The sequence below is a fragment of the Callospermophilus lateralis genome, unplaced genomic scaffold (assembly GCF_048772815.1).
Source record: "Callospermophilus lateralis isolate mCalLat2 unplaced genomic scaffold, mCalLat2.hap1 Scaffold_286, whole genome shotgun sequence".
Lineage (NCBI taxonomy): Eukaryota > Metazoa > Chordata > Mammalia > Rodentia > Sciuridae > Callospermophilus > Callospermophilus lateralis.
This window is the reverse complement of record NW_027513546.1, coordinates 1507947-1533159: the sequence shown is the minus strand read 5'-3', so window position 1 is coordinate 1533159 and position 25213 is coordinate 1507947. Positions and strand designations below refer to the sequence as shown.

The window sequence follows — 25213 nt, the reverse complement described above, 5'->3', positions numbered from 1 at the left end:
ATTTCAAAAGGGAATGATATTGCACATTAACCTTCTTCAGGAGGTTTTTCTTCATTACATAGTGAATCATGTTGTGTGGGCAAATCTAGAAATTATCTTAATTTTTCTCTTGGGAAAGATGATGATATTATAAGCTTCCTAAAAAAGTATGTAAATATTTCCCAAAGTGTACTATATTAGAAAGTATTATACTACATGAATATTGTAGTTCTCAGGAATGAGACTGAAGTAAAAACTGGGTGATCAGTAGAGGAAAGCAAGTTCGTCAGTCATTCCTCAGAAGGAGAAAAGGAAACTATGCAACTGGTAGAAAGAGGAAAAAGATGGGAAATGCAGATTTGAAGGATCCCATTGCCATAGCATCAATAATAGATAATTTTAAAGTAAGCATTTGTGTGTGCATATGGCTGAGTATAATTTACCAGTTATTCATATTTCCAGGTGATTTTCCTATATGTGAATTCTTGGTTTTATGATCTTGTAAATGTTAAATATATTCATAGATATTTTAAAACTATAGTTAGATATTGATCTTAGATTTCAGATGGAACTACAACAACTTTAATTTTCTAATTATACATAGTGTTTATCTTTCAGAAGACACATTTATAGGTTTAATATTGAGAAATATACAACTTTAATTAGTTAATATCTGTTATGTGTATTTCTAAATAGTATACAATCCAGTTGAAATTAACATGAGTGAAGTTTACTAATATGCTCATTAAATTCAATATTTCTTAGGAACTTGTATCAAATTAAAAATCTATTTACAGGGAAGTTGTAAGGGATGATGAATCTGAGGATTGTTGTTTGTGAGATAGCAAAGAGTTAACTCTGAGCTGTAGTATAGAAGAGCATTCACAAAGTACATGTTAGTAAGTGCATCAGCTGACTGATTTTGCATTTGTGTCCCTTTTAAGATTTAGTCATTGGATTCAACATTCTGAAGTCCCTGACTTATTTGTTCAATAACATAAAAAATATTTAGAGATGTATTGTACATCTAGCCTATGTTATTTGATATGTATTTTTTTCATTGGCCAAGAAAGAATCACTAGAATGTAATAAAAATCTAAGAAACTGTAATGAATTGCTCTTTCTCTATTTAAATTAATAGTTGTTGTTCCCTTTGAAAATATTCATAGAAATAGAAGCTGGTATTTTATCTACAACTGAGAGTTTAAATGATTTGGTGACTTTTTAAAACCAATTTCCACACACCACTACAGTATAAAACAAAACCAATATTTATTTTAATGTGGAATTTTAGCCCTGAGGCCTCCCTTTATAAAGAAGGATTTTTTTCCATTTCTTTTTTAAAATTTTATTTTTTTGGAAAAAAACTAATATATTAATTAACATTCTTTAATTTGAACTAATGTTACGATCAAACATTGCTTTTCAAATTCATGGGTTACATATTTAATTTGATATTATTATATTTATTTCAATTTTCTGAAAGGGTAGGAAAAGCAAATATGTCTTGGCATACAGTTTTAAAAAGAAACACCTTTGAATTATAAGAAGATGGAGATCAGAGTTTCCTTTTTGTCTCAAAAGGAATGAGAAGAGTCAGCAGGGTGCTGTTGCTCCTTGAAGATGACTTTGTTTATTCCTCTTTATCACTGAATCCTGCAACCACATCACAGCAGAGTGTAGGGTACACCACTTTAAATGATAAGAGTTTCAATAGGCACTTTAGTGGAATTAAGAAAAATCTAACACTCTTCCACCGTGATGCCACATAGCTATCTTCGTTGTAGGTTGTCATGTCAGTAAATCGTATTTAATAGGCCTGAGCTTGTCTCAGCGTGTTTCTGAAATAACAAAACAAAACAAAGCAAGTACATATTATAGGATTTATCTTGTGACAACAGAATAAACCAAAACTTACAGTGTGATAAATACAGCCACTTGCTAGAAACCAGATCGTCAAAAGAATCCTGCATTATAAAGCCTGTGTGTGTGCGCGTGCGTTGATGTCTACTTGTGTTGCTCCTGTTAAAAAATCTCTCCTCCTCTGCACCTAGCCTCCGCCTCTCCCTAAGTGACTTTGTCGGGGTTGTAGCTCTCTTCTTCACGGAACATGTCAGCAAGGACCTTGAAGCCCGCTCCCCAGTCCGCCGGGTAGTCGTAGTCCTGGTCAGCATCAGTGGCGAGCGAGTCAATGGAGCTGAGCGACCTGGCTAGCGACCCTGCGCCCTCGTAGGCGAAGGTGGCCAGCGAGTCATAGGGCGGGGCAGCAGGGTCCAGGTCGTGCTCCTGCAGCCTCTGATGGATGAAGTCCCTGATGTCCGTGCTGTCTTCCACCGGGGGCCTCTGGCGGGGCAGGCAAAGTGAGTCTGGCTTGATATCCCTGCGGGTTTTGTTTTCTTCGACTGCTGTCGGGTTTCTCAGCGCCCCATGTCGAAGGCCTGCGTGTCCTCCTCTCCACCTCCTTCGTCGTCATAGTGAATAACGTTGTCTCTTATGTCTTCTTTGGAGGTCATCAAGGTATCCTTCTTCCTCTGCCTGCGCAATGCGATGTACAGCACAACTATGGCTGAGAGGAGACAAATTGCAATTGGGGAAAAGAAGGCAGATGAGTCATTTATCATTCCAAGAAAGTTAAAATTGATCAAGGCATGCTGTTTCCAATCTTAGATTAAAAACACTACAATCAATAGGAGCACGTATGTGTTTATGTTTTTCTCATTGTCTGAAGTCAACAACTTTATTTGGAAATGATAACAAGAAACCACAGAACAGTTATTCAAAATATCATTTTTGTCCTTATATTTCCATATTTTAGATTTCAGTTTGACAAAAATGCCGGGGTGGGTGGGGGTGGGGATGTTCTAACCATACAGAGTTGTAAGAATTGATACCAAAAAAAAAAAAAAAAAAAAAACTTAAATATCATCATCATCTGCAAGATGTAATTATCATGGTTAATTTCCAAATTGTAGTATTCTCATTTGGAAATTGGAAATTTGTGTTTTTAATGAAATAAATAATTTTTTGAGGTAATCAATTAAAAATAATTAGGGGAGCAAAATCATTTTGATTTACAATGGAAGAGTCTGGAAGACTCTTGTCATAAAACTAGAGAGAAGAGAAGAATACATCATGATGAAAGTACATTATTTCACTTTCTCCAAAATTAGAGTCAGGGCATTGGAAGAAGGGATGGAACCTAGGGAGGACTTCTGTACACTGAGACTTTGAGAGAAGTTTAGCAGCTCTGCACTTTCCCTATGACTTAGAGAATCCCCAAACCTAAGAGACTGTTGTTTGATTGCCTGGGGAGTATGTGAGAGACTGAAAGCCTCATAGAGAATTCCTGAATGCAAACTGGTTTAGGAGTCATCATGGCAGTAAAGCAGACTATTATAGACTTCCCTGAAGTCCACCTAAAAGAAAATCAAGTAACACTGAATTCTTGGGCTTCCCATCAACTCACAAAGGAAATGAAAATGGCAGACCTAGTGAAGTCTGTGATTGGTTACAGAAGTCAAAGAATAGTGGATATTTAAGCAGACACCATGGAAAGATGAAGAGTGCCAATATTCACTACTCTGTTCGAGTGAATTCACAGCCTCTAAAATAGCACAGGTATTTTGCAGGCATTAGGAAGCATAGAATGAAGGAGTGCATGGTAGATTTCAGGGCTTTGTAATGATGAGCAGACATGTTACTTGCTACCCTGTTTCAAGGTAACAATACAAATAGACCAATACACTCCCAATGTGCCTTCTCATTTTAATCAATTAAAAATAATTAGGGGAGCAAAATCCTTTTTACTTCTATTGGAAGAGTTTGGAAGACTCTTGTCATAGAACTATAGAGTTCTTTCATCATGATGAAACTCGGTTATTTCTCCCTAGGCAATCAAACAAGTCTCCTAGGTTTTGGGATTCCCTAAGTCATAGGGAAAGTGCAGAGCTGCTAAATTGCTATGGAATTACTCTGGCATTCCAGTAGTCACAAGACAAATGAGCAGAATGAGAAAGGAACACTTGATTTGAACTTAAACCTAATTGATTATGTTCAATTCCAGATGTTAGAATTTTTTTGAATGTGCTCTTTTAAGTTTTATATCAACAGCACAAATAGATACTAATAATTATTTATTATAAATTATAAGGACATAATATTTCATTATGCTTATGAAAGTTATTTAGATGTAATTAATAATACACATGTAAATTGGACTACAACTTTATCATTCAACACAGCATGAACATTTGACTCAAGGCATGTTCCCACAAGGTATCATCGAATTTCTTACTCCATGTTCTACCTCCTACAAGTGGTTTAACAGTTTTGCTTTCTATCCTATAGTTACTAGAAAGTGTTCATCTTTTTCAGAATATTTTTTCCTGAATGGAAAATATGCATATACAAACTTATCCCACAGTGCCCAGCAGTGCATCTGTTGTAATTTGATTTTAAAATTGAAATCTCTCTGTACTAGTGTGAATATGGCAATAAATTAGAAAGTGAAATAGAAAAGCTGAACAGTTGATGGGAGAGGCAAAGCCCTGAAATTGGTTGACAGTCACCATCACAGAGATGGTGAACACATTTTACTTCAGTCCTTTTCCTTTGTTGTGTGCCTAGATATTTTAGTCAGTTTTCTTCAGAGTAGGAATAGCTAAAATTTTGATGTGAGGGGATGTGGGAAAATTGGAAGAAGAATTGCTTCTGAAAGGCAGTTTTAACTGAAGAAAATAAAATTTGGGGATTCCTGTATATTCTATTTCTTTACTGCCCTTTTCTTTCTTCTCTTTTCAAAATTTGAGACCTTTTGTTCACCTAGTACATTTCTTAGAAGACTATAGGATCTTTTATTCAATTGTAGTAATTACTAGAATATAAAATGAATTGAGAAATTGTTGCCAAAAAATAGATATATTTAGAGAGAATCTCATTTTGCAAAGGCCACAAACTTGAAAATCCAGTTTTATATTTTAAATTATGTGACTTATGAGGGATTAAATAAAAAATATATCTCATAAAATATTGTAATATAGATAAATTATAACAAGAAGTGACAGCTCACTGAACAAAAATCTATTTACATGGTAAACTGAGAGGGAGAGCATGCCCGCTCAAGAGAGAGAGACAGACAGAGATAGAGACATAGGAGTGTGTGAGAGAGAACTTGATCAATGTTGAAACTAACCTAAAAGTATAACGATACATAGTAGGATTGCAATTAAAGTGCCAGTGCTCAATCCAACAGGCAGAAAAATTGCTTCCACATTACAAGACAGGATGGTACCGTCAGAGTCACACCTACAAACATGAATAGTCATTGTGTTTGTACTGCTCTGGACAGGGTAGCTGCTGTCTTCTATTACAACAGGGAGAAAATACAACTCTTATTGTCTGCGGCTGTATCCATTTCTTCTGGTTTCAATTCCAGCTGTGTTGTCTACAAAACAGGACATTCAGATAACATGGTTACTGTGAGTTTCACTTCAATTCTTTAAGTTGGTATCCACTAAGTATAAGAAGACCTTCTTGAATTGGTAAAATGCAACCTTATATTAGTTATGTCATATATCATCATGAAAGCTGCCAGAAAAATAATCCTTAAAGAAGGAGGAAACACTAATCTTGTCTGCTACAAGAATTACCTTTCGTATTTGGAAAAAAATACAGAAGGTTTTATGAGAAAAGAAGTCGTTGGGTTACTCTTTTTTCTTTTCTTATATGAAAATGTCATTGAGGAAAAGAATATTTCCACACATATTAGCATAACAAAAAAATTAAAGCATTAATCTGTTGAATATCTTATATAAGAATCTATTCTTTAAAATTCATTAAAAATCTATTGACGGAGGCTATGGTTGTAGCTCAGTGGTGGAGTTCTTGCTTGCCTAGCATGTGAGGCATTGGGTTCTATTTCAGAACCACATAAACAAAATTAATTAATTAATTAAAGGTATTGTGTCCATCTGCAGCTAAAAAGAATATTTTTTAAAAAATCTATTGACTCTTTCAGATTAAACTTGTGATTTTTCCTGTGTTTTACATGGATCATTTATACATAAACAAATAAACATGTTTATATACGGACCCCCCATATTCACACATTCCATAGCCATGGATTGAAAATTTGAGAAAACAAGCAATGGAAAAAAATTTCCATTGCTATACATAAAGAGTAAAATTGACTGTTTATTTTTGTATCATTTACATTGTGTTAGGTATGATAAGTAACATAGAAATGATTTGAATTTTTCAGAAGGCTGTGCACAGATTATGTGTAAATATTATGAAATTCTTTATAAGAAATTTGTATTTCTGAAAACTTTGGACTCTATGGGTGTTAGGGTCCTGGAATTAATCCTTAACATACCAACAGACAACTGCAGGTATGAGTGTGTGTGTGTGTGTGTGTGTGTGTGTGTGTGTGTGTGTGTGTGTATGCATGTGTAGGTATTTAAATGCTTTCACTCTTGCACATCAGATAAAAAAAGAGAGATGGAAAAATACATTCCAATTATAAATGTAAAAATACATAACAATTTGTGAAAATCATGAACTATTACCACTTTAATGTAATTAAAAAGGAAAATCATTTTAACTTGAATAAAATTAATAGTAGTGATATTTGTAGAAATAAAAGACACCAAAATTCCATTTCATATAAATTTAATTAATGTTTCAATTGAAAATATTATTTTGCATTCATTTGCTCTTTTCTTATATGTTTCTATTCATGAAAGCATAAATTTTAGTTTATTTGAAAACTCTTCATTATTATTTCCAATAAACTCCCCCCAAATGTTTTATTTTTACAAATAAATTGACATGTAGTTTATTATTTATCAATATATTAACATTCATAATTCCCACTTGAAAATAGATTTAAAAAATTAGAAAAATATATTACTCAATAAAATATAAGTCTGTTAAAAATGTTATCATTTCCATTATGTTACATTGTACTGTTTGTTGATACTCAATGGAGCCAACAGAAGTTACTGAAAAATGGAGTACCTTGATGAACAAAGTATACATGTGATAAGATCAGGGTTTGTTTTGGTAAGATTACTTTGTTATTATTACAGACATAACACTTTAAAATTAAGAAACAAAACTTTAAAATGCCAGGTGTCTACTAGGATACTCCCAATTAAATTTACATGTCAAATGATTGTGGGGACAATAAGGATAGAAAAGTGGAGACTAGTTGAAGCAATGCTAAAATCTTCAGCACTTGATGTTTTTCTACATGAATCTGAGGAAAAGGAACAAAGATTAAGTGTTGTAACCTGAGTGAAAATAATTAATAGGTTTATTTGTGTAGCAGTACTGAGGATTGAACAAAGGAATGTTCTACCTCCCAGCTACTTCCCCAGCCTTTTATGTTTTTATTTTGACACGGGTCTCGCTAGTTTGCAGAACCTCAAACTTGTGATCTTTCTGTCTCATACTCTTGAACTATTGGAATTACAGAAATGCACCACAGTGTCTAGAATCTTTTGGGATATTTAAAATATTTATTTTCAGTTTATTATTTTTTGAAAATAGATTGCATGAAAATTGTACATTGTCAATAGTGAGAGAAAAAAGATACAGTAAACCTCATTTCCCCACTTAAAACATTTTCTGTACCCTAAAAAGTGTACAAATATAGCTTGCAGTAAAGAAGAGCAATAATTGACATTAAATTCTGTAGCAGGTATATGTGCAGTCTATAAGCAAACACTGCTCCTGAGACCAGAGGGTCTGGTCCATATTATCATGATTATCTTGGTCTTCCAACAAAGATGAATTAGGGGGGCATAGCAGATACTCAGAGTGAGTAAGTGATATGAGCGTCAATCTTATGATCTGGAAATCTGATTTGTCTGCATTATATTCATGAATTAAACCAAGGGCATCTTGCATTGGGCTCTATGAATTCTTTCTCCATCCTGTTGTCTTCATCTTCACAGCCAGTCTCACATGATAATGCAAAGGTGCCAGGACTAATCTTTTCTCCCTCTCATGTCTTTTCCATATTACATAAGACTGATCTTCCCAAAATGAATATCTGAACATGTTATACTGTTGCATAAACTTTTCAATGACTTATAAAATTAATCTATTTGAATTACTATACCTTTAGCTTATTTATAAATAGTGTGAACATAATGACCTGATTTGTTTTGGACAGCTCTATTTTAGATGAGTTGCTCTAACTGAAAACTATAAATATTGTCTACTTCTGTTCTCAGAAGTGTTACCATTTTCATGATAAAACATGTGGTTGTTTTATTCATAAAATCCTTCAACTTTGGGGTGCTGTTTCATGTACAGCTGTTCTTCAGTCATTCTCACTCAACTTTCTTTGGTGACAATACATGGGTACTCCAATTTCTTTCTGTAATTATTTAAAGCAAACCCAGTTTTCTCAAAACATCCTTGGGCGTCTACCAATAATCACCATCATTATCATCCCATTATAATTTAAGTACTTAGTTCTAGAAACAGAATTTATTAAAACTTTAGCTTCTCACTACCCAATATTATAAAAATTGGCATTTTAATTCTTATTTTTTAGCATATAGAAATTTTGAAGCCAGGAGCAGTGTGGCACATGCCTGTAATCCCAGTGGCTCAGGAGGCTGAGACAGGGGAATAACAAGTTCAAAGCCAGCCGCAGCAAAGGCAAGGCTCAAAACAACACATTAAGAACCTGTTTCTAAATAAAATATAAAATAAGGTTGGGGATGTGGCTTAGTGGTCGAGTGCCCCTTAAGTTTAAACTCCAGTGGTCACTTTATTTATAAAATCAAAAAAAAATTAAGAGATAAAAATGTCAAAGCAAAAAACAAAAACAAACAAAAAGGCAAAAAGCAAAACTATAATTTGCAATTACTTAATAGAGAACACATAAACCTTAATATAGACAGTTCCCAACTTCATGGTTAAATATTTTTAGTCCATATGTTGTATGAAAGCATACCCATAGTATGAAATTGTTACCCTTTTCATTTTTAGTATGATATTTAAAAATTGCATGATATATTCCAAACTTTATTCTAATATAGACAATCTGTTAGATGATTTTGACCAACTGCAGATTAACAAACTGTTCTAAACACATTTAAGATAGGATATGCTAATCCCTGATGTTTAGTAGGGTATGTATATGATATGCAATTTCAATTTAGTATATTTTCAACTTTACGATGAGTTTATGGAGACATAATCCTATCATACATTGAGAAGCATCTGAAATCCAGTATTCTTAATGTTTTTTTGTAGTGGATATAATAGTGTCACATGCAATAGTAGTAGCAGAAGTAGTAGCAATGTTGGCGAGAATAGTAGTAGAAAGTAAGTGTAAACATGGTATATGAGGGGATAACTAAAATTATAGTGGCAGTAATATATTATAACCATTATGTTTTATACTTTGTATACATGAATTTAATACAAGTAGGGTGAAGTTCTCATTGTTTAGTACAATTTTCTGAGCGTCAACCATTTTGGTATGGCCTGGGAATCATTCTGATTACAATATCTACATTAGTAACCAGTGCTATACTGAGTGTTATTAAAATAAAACAGATACTATAGAGTTACCTATTTGTATGTACAAGAAATATGCATGGGAGCCAAAGGATATATTTGATAGGGACAACTTTCAATTTGTCTGGTAGCTTTTTACATGCATGGCTCATTAAGAGACATTCCTTTGTATGGTGGAAATACATTGGCCTTCTAGATAGATCCATATAGATTAAATATTTAACTTATTACTATTTAGGCAATGTTGAATTTCTCATATGTGGATTTCTTTATTTTACAAAATTGAATGCTTTTAGGAAAAGTATTGATTCCTCTATGTGTGCCCTTTGAAAAAGCTACTTGAAAAAGGTAAATCTTTAAGTGTTTATACTTACTTCTGAAGTCACGGACTGTAAAATTTGGTTTGATGGCAGCCTCAGGGGATAATCTAAAGGAGAACTGCTGCCCAGCAGGTGAAAGATCTCAATCTGCAGCACTGACTATCTGAATTATCTGAAACAAAGTTAAGATTAAACTTGAAGTCAATCAGTTTTGAAAGGAACTTTACATAACAGGTTTATAAATCCATTTAATAAAGTATGCTACAGAAATTATACTTTTTGAATTCATTTTAACAGGCCAATTACTCACACATAATTTTTTTAAACAATTTTCTAAATGTTTACAGGTTTTAATAGCAGGCTCAATTATAGGACACAGGTTAATTCTAAATCAATATATGTCAAACTGAAAAGCTTAACAGCATTGAAAATTCTCACTAATAAGCAAAATGAAATTAAAATGTACTTGTTTGCATTTTAAATTAGATGAATTAAATTCTTTCCAGCCTAAACATGAAGCTGCTTACTGGAAACAAATATTTGATTATCTAAAAGTGATAGAAATAGCAAAATTTTAGAACTGTTGTTTGTTAGAATGAGTTTTATTTTCATGTATAAAACAATGGGAAACAAAGAAAGAATGTGTATATTGTTTCTGTTGTTACGTTAATTATCCTTCATTGGTTAGGAACAAAAATATGTTTTTATAGATTTCCATAATAAGCATTACAATCCCTATTTCAAAAAATGTTCTTCACTGTCACCAAAAGTAGCACATAGTCTAGTTAAATTCCTGATATTTCAGTAAGAAGCTCTTAAATTTGAAAATAATCAAAAAGTAATTTCTCAGAGCCAAACTATTACATTCATAATTCACTACATAGATAAGCAAGTTACAATGGCTTTAAGTGATTAGACAGTCAGCTCAGTGGTAGAGTGCTTACTTAGCATGCACAAGAATATGGATTCCTTTCCACCAAAAACAAAACAAAACAAAATCAGAATGGCTTCCAGGCACTTTTGAATCAACATATCCATTAGCTGTGTGCCAGAAAGACTAATTTCAGGAAGCATGTGTGGGAAAAGACAAAGGATGTGTGCTGATCAGAGGATCATGCTTTTGAACTAAATTTTAATCTGGCAGAGGAAGACGTTATATTCAATTATGGTAACCTGCCATAATTGTAAAAAATATTAATCATATGGCTGATGCTATTAAACTGATGCTTTTGATTTTTGTTTTATTTCTGGTTTTTATTCCTGGTTAAATCCAGTCTCCGGACTACAATTTACCTTCCCATATATTTGGGCACACAGAGAGATACCTAAATAATGGATAGATGAATCACAGTTGTTATTGGCATTTATGTATCAGTGCAGCATTAGTAACAAAATTAGGGATTTTGGATTCTGGATTTGAAATTTTAATTTCTTACCATAGTGCAAACTCTTTGCACAGAATTTATTTTCCTTGTATAATTGTCATAAATGAGACTTTTATAATTCATCATTAGACAATGGAATATGATAATTTAGAAAGAATCTTGATACATATCCTGAAAAATTAACTTTTTTGACTCAGACCAATGTACTCCAATCATAGAATTTCACCCCTAAAAGTTCTGTACATTACTTAGGGATCAATATTTGATTGTCAATTTTTATTTTGTTTTCTTAATGTTGTTAGCTAGTGCCACTATTAAATTAAAAAATATTTAACAACAAAATATCAAGAACATATTTTTGAAGAAAGAAAATCATCTTAGGACAGCATATAGAAACTATTAAAGACATTCATTTATCTGGAAACGTTATTTGGATAGTACTGCCCTGAAGAAAATAACTCTCACATAAATTTTCACAGGCTTACATAAGACCAACTTATTCCCTACTATTTCTCTCCTTTTTAGAAAAGTACACACACACACACACACACACATATATATATATATATATATATATATATATATATATATATACCCATATATGTATTTTATATATATTCAAGAATAATCCAGAAGAGAGAGCTATTTGCTATGCATGGTTTGTAGGCCAGGGGCACTATAGTCGGGTACCCAAAGCAGAAAATGGCAATATATCACACACCCTGCAAACTCAAGGGACATTTCAGCACTGTGCTTTGAACATAAGTATTGAGGAGTAGGACACAAAAACCCAAAAGATATTTTTTGATATAGAGTTCGCAAGAACACAACAGATTTTTCACTACTTTGTCCACAAATAAGAAAATCTGGTTGATCTCTAGTAACATGGACTTGTATCAGTATTTCAAATCTTTTACTTTATTAGACAAATAGAGCTAAATAGAGCTCTGTTCCCAGAGGCTAATTTCATTTGGAGCATTATAAGATTTTGATTAGTCTGATATTATTGATATTCCTAAGTATCCAGAAGACAAAAAATGGCTTTTTTATATACTTTGGCACAGTGGAGCTCCTCAAAAGTGAAAAAAATAGTTAATTTGTAGAAGTTTTGTAAACTTCTTTTAATTTTCCAATTATCAAAAAAATTAATTTATGCTCAAATACTTATGTAGCATCTACTATTAAAAACATTGGAGCAGAACAAGCGAAACAGACATCCATATTGTGGATGCTTTCAAGGTGATAAGGTTTAATCCATTCTGTGACTATTATAAATTAATGATGCAGATTTCTTATTTGAGGTAACATGATGAAAATATGTAGTAATGTAATTCATTTAGTCATTTCCTCACATCATCTATGAATGATTGGGACAACACAGTCAATCTAGAAGTCTCCATGCTTATGAAAATGTAACTTTACTCAAGAAAATGGTGTCTACTTGACACATACAATTACTGAGCACTTGAAATGTTACTAGAGTGAACATGGGCTCTAAATTTTATTTAAACTTCATATAATAGTTATATTGATAGTACATATCACTGGTGCACAGCTTTTGGACAAATAATCTACTAAGTAGTATTACATGCACAAATTGAAAGACAGTAAATTTTAAAGCGTGCCCTTTAAAAATATTGTTTCAAATGTAAAATTTATTTCAAGAATTAAAACTCATTCAATTTACCTAAGTAAGTGGTTATGTTATTTAAAAGTGATTGAAGTTCACATCAATATATCAGCATAGAGTGTTTGCTCACAGTTAAGTTCTTTAGAAAAGCCACAGTAAGAGAGTACAAAAATGGCAGAATGCATAATCCAAAGAACTTGCTAGGAAATCAAAACTTTATTTCCCATGGGATTATTTTCACATCCATATTCACCATAATCCACTCAAGTTTAATATCTCTTATGATGTATTTTATGAGGACTTGTTCTGAAATATGAGCATATGCACATGTATATATGTCTGGACTTAGAGTTGAAAATATACACATATGATGTGTCTTTAAACATTTTTTTTGGCATGGGGCAGTGGGTTCTGGGATTGAACCCGGGGTTTCTTTACCAATGAGTTATATTTCACTTTTCTCTTTTTGAAATAGGGTTTCACTAAATTTCTGAGGCTGACCTCAAACTTGTTATCTTCATTTCTCAGCCTCACAAGTCAATGAAATTACAAGTGTAATTGGTGTACTCTCGATTCACACTATTTGTAAGATACTCTCGATTCACACTATTTGTAAGATACCTGTCCTGGTTTTGCATTTTCACAGACGGCTGTCTCCTATGGCACAGATATTTCTGGAGGAAATTCATTGACATCTAAGACATTAATTAGTATGTTGACTTTGCTGGTAAATAATGGATTACCTGTTGAAACATAAAAACATAAATTATGATTAAAATTGTTTTAGTTATTCTTTATTCAATAAAGAACATCAGTGCAACACTGATGCTTAGGTGTCAGAACACAAACAAGGCATATTACCAGGGTTCATCCCTGAAACTCACCATTAGGTAAGACCAACCACTTAGCTGGCATTTTATAAGTTCAGGGCATTTCTGGTGGAATGACTTACCTATCTTACCAGGATTAGTTCACAAGACTAATCTTTGCCATTAGCAATATTTTTTATTAGATTAAAAAAATATAGTTTTCTAAGTTTTACAAATGTAGTAAAAATTTTACTCTCTGACATGTTTTACATCTTAAATTACCCTTTTGAAATTAATCATCTCAGAAGTTTCTTCCTGAATAAAAGAATGATGAGTATGAAGAAGAAAGAGAAATTGATTTACATAAGTTATAATTAGAAAAAATAGCTTTAAGGGAGTAAAATCAAGGAATATCATAGAAAGCTAGGATATCCTGAAATTACTTGTTGATTATATGAAAGAAAAGAATAAGCAAACTTTTGTTAGAGAATAGGTTCTTTCTACAGTATCAAAATAAATCTCAACTGAAAAGGTGTCAGTTAAAATCCCATCACAGGGTTTGGGATCAACCTAATAACTTACCCTTTGCTACCTGTCATTTGCTGAAGTATGCTCTAAATAATTTCTTACAAAACATAAAAGTATTACTTACAAAACATAAAAGTATTATGTTTTAAATAATTAGTTTAATAAATTATAACATAATACTTTAATATTTTGTAAGTTTTAGCTTACAACATACAAAATTTACCTTTAAGATTTTACAGATGAATCAGTTGTCTCAAATTTTTAAAGGCCTACCCAGATCACACAGCTAGAAGAATGGGGAGTTAAAAATGTAAGTCCAGGAGTATGAAAATTGAAAGACGTATATATTCTACCATACATTCTGTCTTGATTCTTCTGTAGAAGAAGTTAAATTCTTCTATATTGTTATTGAAAATTCAAGATATTCTTATACACCTCTATCTGGAAAGCTTTAAAGAAATGAGTACACAAATATTTTGAATGACTGATTGTCATAAGTCTATAAAATTCAGTAGAAAGAAATTTTAAAATGTTGAACGTTAACACAAAAAATATCTACACGTTGCCATATGTCACTGTGAAATCTACTCATGTATACCAGTATGGACAGAGAATATATGAAATGAGGATACTTGGTGTAATTATGAAAACTATGTTGTTAATCTTGAAGAATGATTGTGAAAATACATATGATGTAGACATTGATATTGGTGAAAGCATACTAAATTATTTGATAAGAAAAACTTTGGCTTAGTTTTCAAAAGTTATTGAACCTTTCTTATTCAGTTATTTCACTGAGTTTCCCCATATAAAACACAGGATATCAATAAGTCCTACCTCATAGATTTGTTGTATTAAATAAGATGATGTTTTACATAACTTTCAATGTTTTGGTGAAATTCTTATTATTCTTATGACCAGTTATATTCTGTGGAGATTAGCTAGAGACAGTTATTTTATTAGTACTTACATTTATGTAGTGCAGAATAGGGATAAAAGTCAATTTGCTAAACTTGGTTTAAATTTCTAAAAAAAACTGTATATCAACAATAAAAATAAAACAAATGCTTAATACTTTAAAAAGTAAACAATGAATCAACAACATTCTAAAACACATTATACAGATTAACTCATTTATGGTTCATGGTAACTATTATATAGACACTATCATCAACCCTATTATGCATATGGAACTCTTAAAAAAAATGGCGAGTTGTGACTTTTCCAAAAACCACAATTGAAGGTAAAAATCCTGACTTGGAATCAGATGTTCTGGCTCCTTAGTGCTTCTCAATTCTATTATTTATTATTATTTTTAAAAAGCACACTGATAATTATACAGCCACTTAAAATAGATAAATAATTTATATTATGTCTTAGATTTTGCTGTTAAGAAGAATGACAACCTGTTCAACATCTGGACAATGGGAAACAGTCTACTTCCTATTTTACATGGTAAAGTGGGTTCAAGTCCAGAGCCCACATGAAGAGGAGAATTTCTTTTCCACTTTTTTCTAGGGTAGGAGTTTTATTTCATTAGGTTAGAATGAGAGGGAATTTCTTCAAGAGGAGACAAGTCTTATCCCTCAATTGTATTTATCTTAACAATCTACTTTTATAATATGTAAAAAGATTATCAAAATGAATTCAGGCCTACATTCATTCATCAAAAATTCTGGGTATTCTTTGAATTATTGAATTATTGCCCTAAAATGTCATTTTAGTTGATGTTTTCTATGAGTAAATTTTCACAAAAAAAAACATCAATACTGTAATAACTTATTATTAATAGTGTTTCTCCAGGGGATGCTTTAAGCGTTTTAACTAAGACAAATCTTTGTTGTGTGAAACAATTCTGTGCACTGCAGGACACCTAGATTTCCTGAAATTAAATGTCAGAAGCCAGCATTGCAAAAGCCATAAAATAAATGTTCAATCAAGGATAGAGGAAAAACAATAAAAACAGCATGTTCATATTGCTGAAAATGAGTAATGGGTTTATGGATTTAATTCTGTTATTTTTTCTCTATTAAATACATTTTTAATTTTTCAAAATTAAGGGCTTAAAAACAATATACTGAATTCCATAGTGCCAAGCTAGGTAGGAAGAACATCTCTGTTTGAGAACTACTGAAGTCTAATAAGCCTTGAACTTTTTGCCATAGTATATAATTTATAAAAGTAATGCAGCATTCTTTCATTTAGGTATACAATTTACTAAAGTATGTTGACAAAGTAATGACATATTTTCTTTCTGACCCATCTAATCTATATTTCACAGAGCAATAATGAAATTTTATTTAACTTTGATTCAGCAAGAGTATAATGACCAAATATTTGACAACAAAATTATACAGGGTTTAGTTATTATTTAATACTTAAAAAACAAATTCAATTGTTGGCTTAGTAAACATTAAACAACTGATGTCACACATAATTGTGATGTTCCTAATCGACCGTTTAAATTTCCATTATCATTAGTCTACTTTGTTTATATTTTAATTATCTGCTAATTAATAATTTGTGGTCCATTTATGATAACCAAGATATAATTCTGGTCAGGTGCAGGGTGCACATATGGCTGCTTTGAAGGCTGAGACAGGAGGGTCAAACAAGCCTCAGCAATAGCAAGGCACTAAGCAACTCAATGAGACCCTCTCTCTAAATAAAATACAAAATAGGGCTGGGGATGTGGCTCAGTGGTTGAGTGCCCCTGAGTTTAATCCCTGGTACCAAAAAAAAAAAAAAAAAAAAAAAAAAAAGAAAAAGAAAAAAGAAAGAAAGAAGAGAAATAAAAGAAAGTATTCTGTATTTGTCTCTCATGCCTTCAAAATATTTTGTCAGATGTTTGTCCAAATCCTAAACGATATTGCAGTCCGTTCTCATGCTCACTCAGTGAATGAGAATTAGAATTGTTTATTCATATTTAAAGTACAACTTTAAAATAAGGAAAAAGAAAAAAAAATTACCAAAATCAGAATAAAATAAGAAATATATTTTAATCATAAACAAAACAAAATATTGTAAAGAAATATGATAAGTTATTTTATTGCAAAAAATAGTAAAAAAAATTATGGTCAAATTCTTATAAAGATTCAAATGATCAAAACTGACAGAAGAAATAGGAAACATTTGTGTTCCTAAAACAGGTATGAAAATTTAGGTATAATGAAAAAAGATTTTTCACGATTAAAAGCCTTTTTCCAGATGTCTTTACTAGAAATTCTATCAAACGTTTAAAAACCAAATAGTGTAAATTCTTCAAAATAGAGGAAACATTTATCACTTGATAACAAAGCCAAACAGAAACTTCACAAGAAAGCAAAAGTACAGACCAGTATATTTTATAAACAAAGGCCTTTACCCCCTAGCTCAGCAACAGAGCCCACTTCAAGCCCTACCTGGGCGTTACTTAAAGGGAATGAGCAAACCCCTAAAACCCAATCCTTGCCTTATTTGAGTAGAATATTCTTGAATATCTTTTCCCCAGTAAACAGAAAGTTTCTCCGTGTGCTCACTCTTTTGTCTTTCCAGGGCTGGAGCTGACCCTTGGGTTCACCGAGCTGAGCCATCCTGTCTTATGTTTCTGTACTGTGTGGTTAATTAACCATTTTCTTAGTTATTGATACAGTCAGGTCCTTTGATCCCTGCTCATCGCCAGTCCAGCTAGGTGGTGATAGGAAAGGAGAACATTCTCAAGGCAAAAGCTGGGTTGGTCCTCTCAGAGAATGAGAATATTTCCTTTCCTGCCTTTAATTTTATTGGGGATCCCAGGGAAGTTTCCAGAGAATCCTACCCAGGTCCACCTCTTGTCTTGACTGATAGCAGGATGACATTGGACTTTCAAGTCCTCACTGTCATCACATCTGTAGGTCACTTTGGACCAAGCTGCCTGTACTCACAGGAAGCTGTTCTTATAGATTCTATGATTTGGGTGGATCATACTTTTCATCCTGAGTTACAAGATCTGGTATGTGTAAAAAGCCCCCCTTTTCAGAGAGAATAATTTGCATTCTAATTGGCATTTGGGTCTGCATTTTTCCTTCATATAATAGATAGTGTGCTGAGGACTGTTAACATATTCTGTCAACTTAAGCCAGGCAGGACTGCAGGTAAATTGGTTTTTAAAAAAGAAAGCATGTGGGAATTAACACAATTAGTACATTTAATAAAATTATTCCCTTCATGTTCCCATAACTCTAGTCTGCCTGTTATCAATTGGAAATTAAATCAGAAATCTTTTTTAGAAACAGGTAACTAGTGACTATTCTTTATATATAACATTGATAATCCTAGATAAATAGACTATTACCTAAAGAGAATGTAAAATTCATGTAACTGTACTATTCTCTCCCAGGTCTTCTCAGTGCCAAGTGGTTTCATAGAGAGCAAACCGAAGGCAATACATTTATGGAGAGCTCTCTTTTACATAGTACCTTGAGACTCTGTACCAGATTTAAATTTGCCATAGTGTCCTAGTGATCTACAAAATTTTAAAATTTTATATCTATGAATAGGTGAGAAAATGGGCAGAATCTTCCCTAAGATTTCTGCAGAAGCCAAAGCAGAATTCTGAGTCTCCTCAGTGTTTTTATCAAATCCTGAGATCTGAGATGTCTATGAAGGAACTGAAGAGCAAGAAGGCATGCTGCCTGAGATTGCCCAGGCAATTATCACCTCTCTTCCACAAGTCACCTCATAATGCACTCCAGCCACCATGCTATGGGGAAACCCCTTTCAGAGCCAAGAGAGAGTTTTGCAGTATTCAGCTCTGTAGATACTCAATAAATATAGTCAAATAATGCAACATTTCTTAGAACCAAGTGAGAAGTCTAATACAAAATGTTTTGAAAATTGTAAAGTTCTAACAAATACCAGGTTTTGGTTATATTAATAAACATGGGAGCTACTTTGCTTCCTTATTTAAAAATGACAAGAGCTTTGGAATAGCTATATCAGTGAAAATTCCATTTTGTGATTGTGTACTAAATTATAACTACAATCACTTCAAAATTGGAATTGTAGCCTTTTATACCAAAAACTGAATTATAATTGTACAAACTGAGTATGACACATGTAAATGAGTGAATAATAAAGGCTTTCTTTGGCTTTCCTCTTTAAACCAGTTCACTTCTAAATTGCAAGTCAAGTTAAACTATGTTTAATAATAGCTCTGTTTTGTGGTGTGATCTGCAACTAGACTGAGCAATCCATAAAAAGGATTTAAATTATTCATAGATGCCTATGGTGAAGTCAAATATTACCTTTTGTGCTTCTGGTTCCAAAATGTGATCTCCAAAGGAAAAAAAAATCCCTAACAATACCACTAATCTTTTTATTTTTCATAATGAAAACTGTATGAAGAGTAAATTATATATATATATATATATATATATATATATATATATATATATATATATATATATATATATATATAAATTTAAAATAATATGAAGTATTAGATACTTTGAATTCCTTGAGGACAAGAACTGTGCCATATTTATCTTGACATTTAGAATATAACACAGTGCTACTACATGATACTCAATAAAATATACAAACAAATAAATATAGTATTAAAAACAGACTAGGCTGAAAAGCTAAAACAGTTTCTATGGAGTTGACAAGACAAGAAAACTGTATGGATCACGCCCCACTGATTCCTTGGTTCTCAGTGTATGTTCCCTGAATTAATCCATGCTTAATAAAATCTATACACCTATCAATTCTATTTTACTTTATGTAAAACCATTTGTAATATAAAAGGTTATTCTCAAATTACTTCCTCTATAATAATTACAACAACATTAGATTAATATTTTATGGTCAACAAAGAATAAGAAAAAATGCTAAACATCACTAATCATCAGGGAAAAAAATGAAAACCACAATGAGGCATTTCATCATCCCAGCAAGAATGCTGTCATCAAAAGACTAAAGATAACAAGTGCTGGGAGAAAATAGAAAAAAAGGACCCCATGCACATTGTTGGTGGGAATGTAAACTAGTACAGCCATTTAGGAAAACAGAATAATAATCCCTCAGAAACTTCAAAATTGGGCTACCATATGATATAATATTTCCACTCCTGGGTATATACACAAAGGAAATGGAATAAGTATGTCAAAAAGAAAAAATACACTGCCACGTTTACTGTAGCCAAGAAAAGGAAACAACAGAAATGCAACACTTGATAAATAAATAAAGAAAATTTGGTAGATATTTACAATGGAATATTATTCAGCCATGAAAACAAAATGAAATTCTATTACTTATGACAATAAAAATAGAAATAGAGATAATTATACTGTATACTTCAGAAAGCTAGAGAAAGGATTCTGTTTTCACCATAAAGAAATGATTAATGTCCAGGCAATAGATATAGTGATCCTGATATAAATATTACACAAGTTCAAAGATTTTGAGATATTACTTGTTATTCCACAAATATGTATACTTTTTAGACCTTAATGTATTAGTTAAAGATAAATGTAAATAAAATTAATAAATGAACAATAAATAATTTGAAATATTTGAATTTTGAAAACACATAGAATTCACTAATATTAATTTTATAATAAAGATGATTTTATATCAAAATTAATGAACAAATGTCCTTTGGTAAGTAATTAAATTTCTGAAACACCCAGTTACAGAGATTTAATAAATCATTAATAGTTTATATTTCTATGTAATTTTCTTTCATTATAATCAACTAAGATGCAAAAGCAATAAGAATATAATGCACAAAATAATCAGTTGTGTTTAAGCCTCTTCTATAATTTCTTGATTATTCAAAATGTGGTTTATAGCTCCTAAAAATATTTGTTCATTTCTAGGCATTCATGTCTTGTTTGTCTTTCTACATCCTCATCATTTTTTTCTTCTATGGGCACATTTTCAGTTTACTTAACTTTTCTTTTTCATACTCACTTATAATCTATTTTGCTGATAAACACATATATCTACTGAAATCGAACACAGCCCCTCATACATGCTAGGTGAGGGTTCACCACTGAGCCTCAACCCCAGCCCCACCAAATATATTTTTCAAAGCTAAATTGTTACTGAATTATGACAAGTATACACAAATGATGGCAATGATTTGTATGAGGAGCAAGCATATTCTACCCTTTATGTTCAAAACTAAGCTCAGAGTTTGCAAAACACCGTTATTTCTGTTTCTCTGTTCTACATCAGTTTACTGCACCCCTTACTCTTATCCCCTGCCTGAAACCTGACCCCTAATACTGATGTCTCACTCCCCACCCTGTATTTTAACATTAAATGAGTTTCAATTTTCATCATTTTAATCTTTCCATTTTCATCCACTGTCAACGCTTCATAGAACACTCAAGTTTTTGTCTTAAATTATAACAAAATTATTTATTAGCTTTTTCTACTGTTCTCCAAACCTGCTTTTCTTAAATCCTTTTAATTATTCTTCAATCAGCATACATTTTCAAAAATACAATTCATACTTCTATTTCATTTTTTTCAGCTTTTACCTCTTCATAATAATATTGAAATATCACATAGGCTGGAACAGAACACAAACCTTAATTTTTTCTCACCTTGATTATCTTTATTATAGGGATGAGAAAAGTATAGGGAAAGAGACAAAGACAAATACAAAAGAGTGTCACCTTTTACTCACCCTAAATATATTCCATATACTTATTTCTTTTATATTCAATTACTTTATTCTTAGTATCAGTGCTTTTTACAATCAAGAATGAAATAGATGATATTTCTAGTATCCAATATACTAAAATTTTAATATCTTTTCCCTGACATTATAGTTAACATGCAGCAGTATTGTGGAGGTACTCCTTTCTCTCTGCTCCCACAGCACCCTCCTTCTTTGCTTTTTTTTGATTGACATTTTTACATGCTATTTTTTTTACAGTATACTGTGCTTTATGGTCATTATTCCATAAGCCCATCTAATGAAGTTTTTTTTGTTGTTTTATAAACATTAAAAATGGCATGTTAAGATACACAAAGGAATAAATAAATGAAAAAGTATTAAAATACTGCTGTCTTATTTATACTCATGATGAATAGTTTTGAGATTCTAATGAATAGAAGGTATAATGTAGTGTTGGTGACTTAAATTGTTAATATGTAATATATTTCAAGAAAGGTTGAACATACACAATATATTAATTACAAACATATCCATGTAGTTCATAATGAGTAATATACCTTGGAATCAAAGATGTATAAGATAAAGACATTTCTTCTAAAAGTTCATGCTAAATTGATAATATCACTCTACAAATATATTAGATATGATATATCATGTCAATGTAATAGTTTTGATATTTTTTTTTCTATTCTTGAACTCTGTCAGGTTAAAGGAATATTTCTGTGTTAATGGAACTTTATCATATTTGTATAAATATATATTTGTATATGGATTTCAGCAATTAGGTGAAAAGTTCATCATGTAGTTTTTACTTCTTGAGAAAACTGATACTAATTAAGTAAAAAATAAGGCTGACATTAATGTTGTACATGTGATTTTGTTGAAGCAATTATATTGATTTAAAGTACTCTTAAGCAGTTTGATTATGTTAGTATAATCATAAGCAGTTGAAGGTTTAAAATAAAATATAAGCTCTCACAACATAAATTTGGATTTCATTATATTTGCATAGCATATAATAGTGAGCAAAATGGAAACATTTCTAAATTAAGTTGATGATCGAGATAACATTAATGATTATTTTTCCATGTTATATGATACACTGCAGAGCTTTATGAAATAGTTTGAAAACTTTACAAGTGATTCATTCTTCACAGTATCACTCTTAGAACTACTATTGAAATGTTGCCAATTCTAGTATAAATAAAATTTATTTTCATTTGAGAATACAAATTAGTTTCAAATAGTTACTTGGGGGAAGAAAAAAAGAAAATTATAAAATGGTAGACAAACTACCTAGATTCTACCAGGAATCTATGAAAAGGCTTCTATGAAAAGTAAGAGAAGGTTAATTATCTGGGCAACTGAAGGAAGAAAAAATGACATGGGCTTAGAATCATAAGCAATTGCTCCATGCCATCATCAAACCTCATCTACGCTGAGTAGTGACAGGTTTCACATTTTTATTTCCCTCAATTTGTGCTCATCTTTAGGACACTGGAGAGTTTGGCAACATTCCCTCTGTACATCCAACTGTCCCACAATGGTTGCAGTATCTGATCTCAACATGAACTTTGATGCCTCTATGACTTTGCTTAAGCAGTTTCCCCACCTGATGTTTGTTTAATGACATAGGGTGCTTGTTTCCAGTACAGGTTTCTTGACAATAATCCCAGAAATTCTGATCCAATGTGACTTGAATGTACCCAAACATCTGTCTTATAAAAAAAAATTATCCCAGATGACTGTGATACTTGTGATCATAGTTGGGGAGTAGAGGAACAATAGTAGGAAAAAAAAGGCAACCCAAGGATATTAGTTTTCAACAGCATGCATAGAAATATTATAACTATTTTGAAAAGTGATCCAATCAACGGGAAAAGGAGAGTAGGAGAGTACTGCTGGTCAGACACCACAAAGAATTCCAACTCACCCTTGTCACCAGCTCCCTGGTCAATCACAGTGAACCAGATAATACACTGTGAGGCAGTCAGTGCTGGACTAAAGAAATGCATTCCAAATCCACCAACAAAAAAAGTTGGAGAAATACATGCCTTTTAGAAAGGTGTTAAGCAAAGGACATACAGGTAGAAACAACAAAATGAGGGTAGACTCAAACATATTGGAAAAACTAAATTCTCAGTGAAGCTTTAGCTGGCTGAATGAGACTACAGACAATCTTTCCCCTCTATTCCCTCTGTACATCCAACTGTCCCACAAAGCTTGCAGGATCTGATCTCAACATGAACTTTGATACCTCTACGACTTTGCTTAAGCAGTTTCCCCACCTGTAATCCCCTCTTCTCCCTATGACAAGGTACATTTTTCCGTATGTTTCTTTAAGCTTTAAAGTTTTATGTGGTGGTAGGACTTATTGTTCCTTGTTCTTACATGCACACAATGTATGTGTGTGTGTTTTAATGTTTTAAACACTCAGTTTAAATTAAAAGTTATATGGGATATAGTGAGAACACTTTTTATTTTGAATTGGCATTTAAATCATTTCACCAGATATTTGCTTCTCTCACAAAATTTTCAGGACTTAGAGGCCAGATAATATGGTTCCTAAATTTTCTTCTTTTTAAAATAACTTATTTAGTTGCCAAGAGTCACATAAAATAGTCAACCTTTTTAAAATGGTCTATAATTATCACTGCCTTCTTTTTACACACTTGCTTTACTCTCTGTTTTTACATGTTGTTTAGATTTAGTAGTTTGCCTCTACTGAACCAAAATGTGGCAAAAGCGATGTGATGCAATTTCTCAGAGTAGGTTACAGAAAGTTCAATTTCATGGAGTTCAGGTTGAGGCTCAGTGGTAGAGCGCTTACCCAGTATATGTGAGGCACTGAGTTCGATTCTCAGCACCGCATATAAATAAAAAACAAAATAAAGGCCCATCAATGTCTAAAAAAAATTACAAAAAGGATTAATTTTGATCTTTCACACATTCTCTGTCTCCTGTGTTTATTTTGATCGCACTGACTGAGAGTTGTAAACTGCCCTAGAAGCTCTCATTTACAGGAAACTGAGAACATCCTGGGAACAACAGCCTCTGAAATTCTAAGTCTCAAGTCCATCATCCTACAAGAAACTGAATCTTAATATCACCTATGGAGTGAACTTAATTAAGGTCTAATGAGAGAACATTTAGAGGACTTATTTCACCCATGAATGAATAAATGAGATAATAAATGTTGGTGTTCTATGTGACCGAATTCTGATGCAATTCGTAACATAGCATAATTATCTAATATCCCAAAGTTAAATAACACCACACCTTTAAGGAGAGGTCTTTTTTCTACTTTCTCATAGGCTTCCTCTGCAAAGACTGAGAACCTGCTGACAAACAGCAGTGATGTGCTTGAGAAC

At 32.1% G+C, this 25213-nt stretch overlaps 1 pseudogene; it reads right to left on the bottom strand.

Annotated features, from left to right (window-relative positions):
• Positions 1–1975: 1975 nt before the first annotated feature.
• Positions 1976–25213, bottom strand: part of LOC143386209 (cadherin-12-like) — a 79085-nt pseudogene continuing 55847 nt past the window's right edge.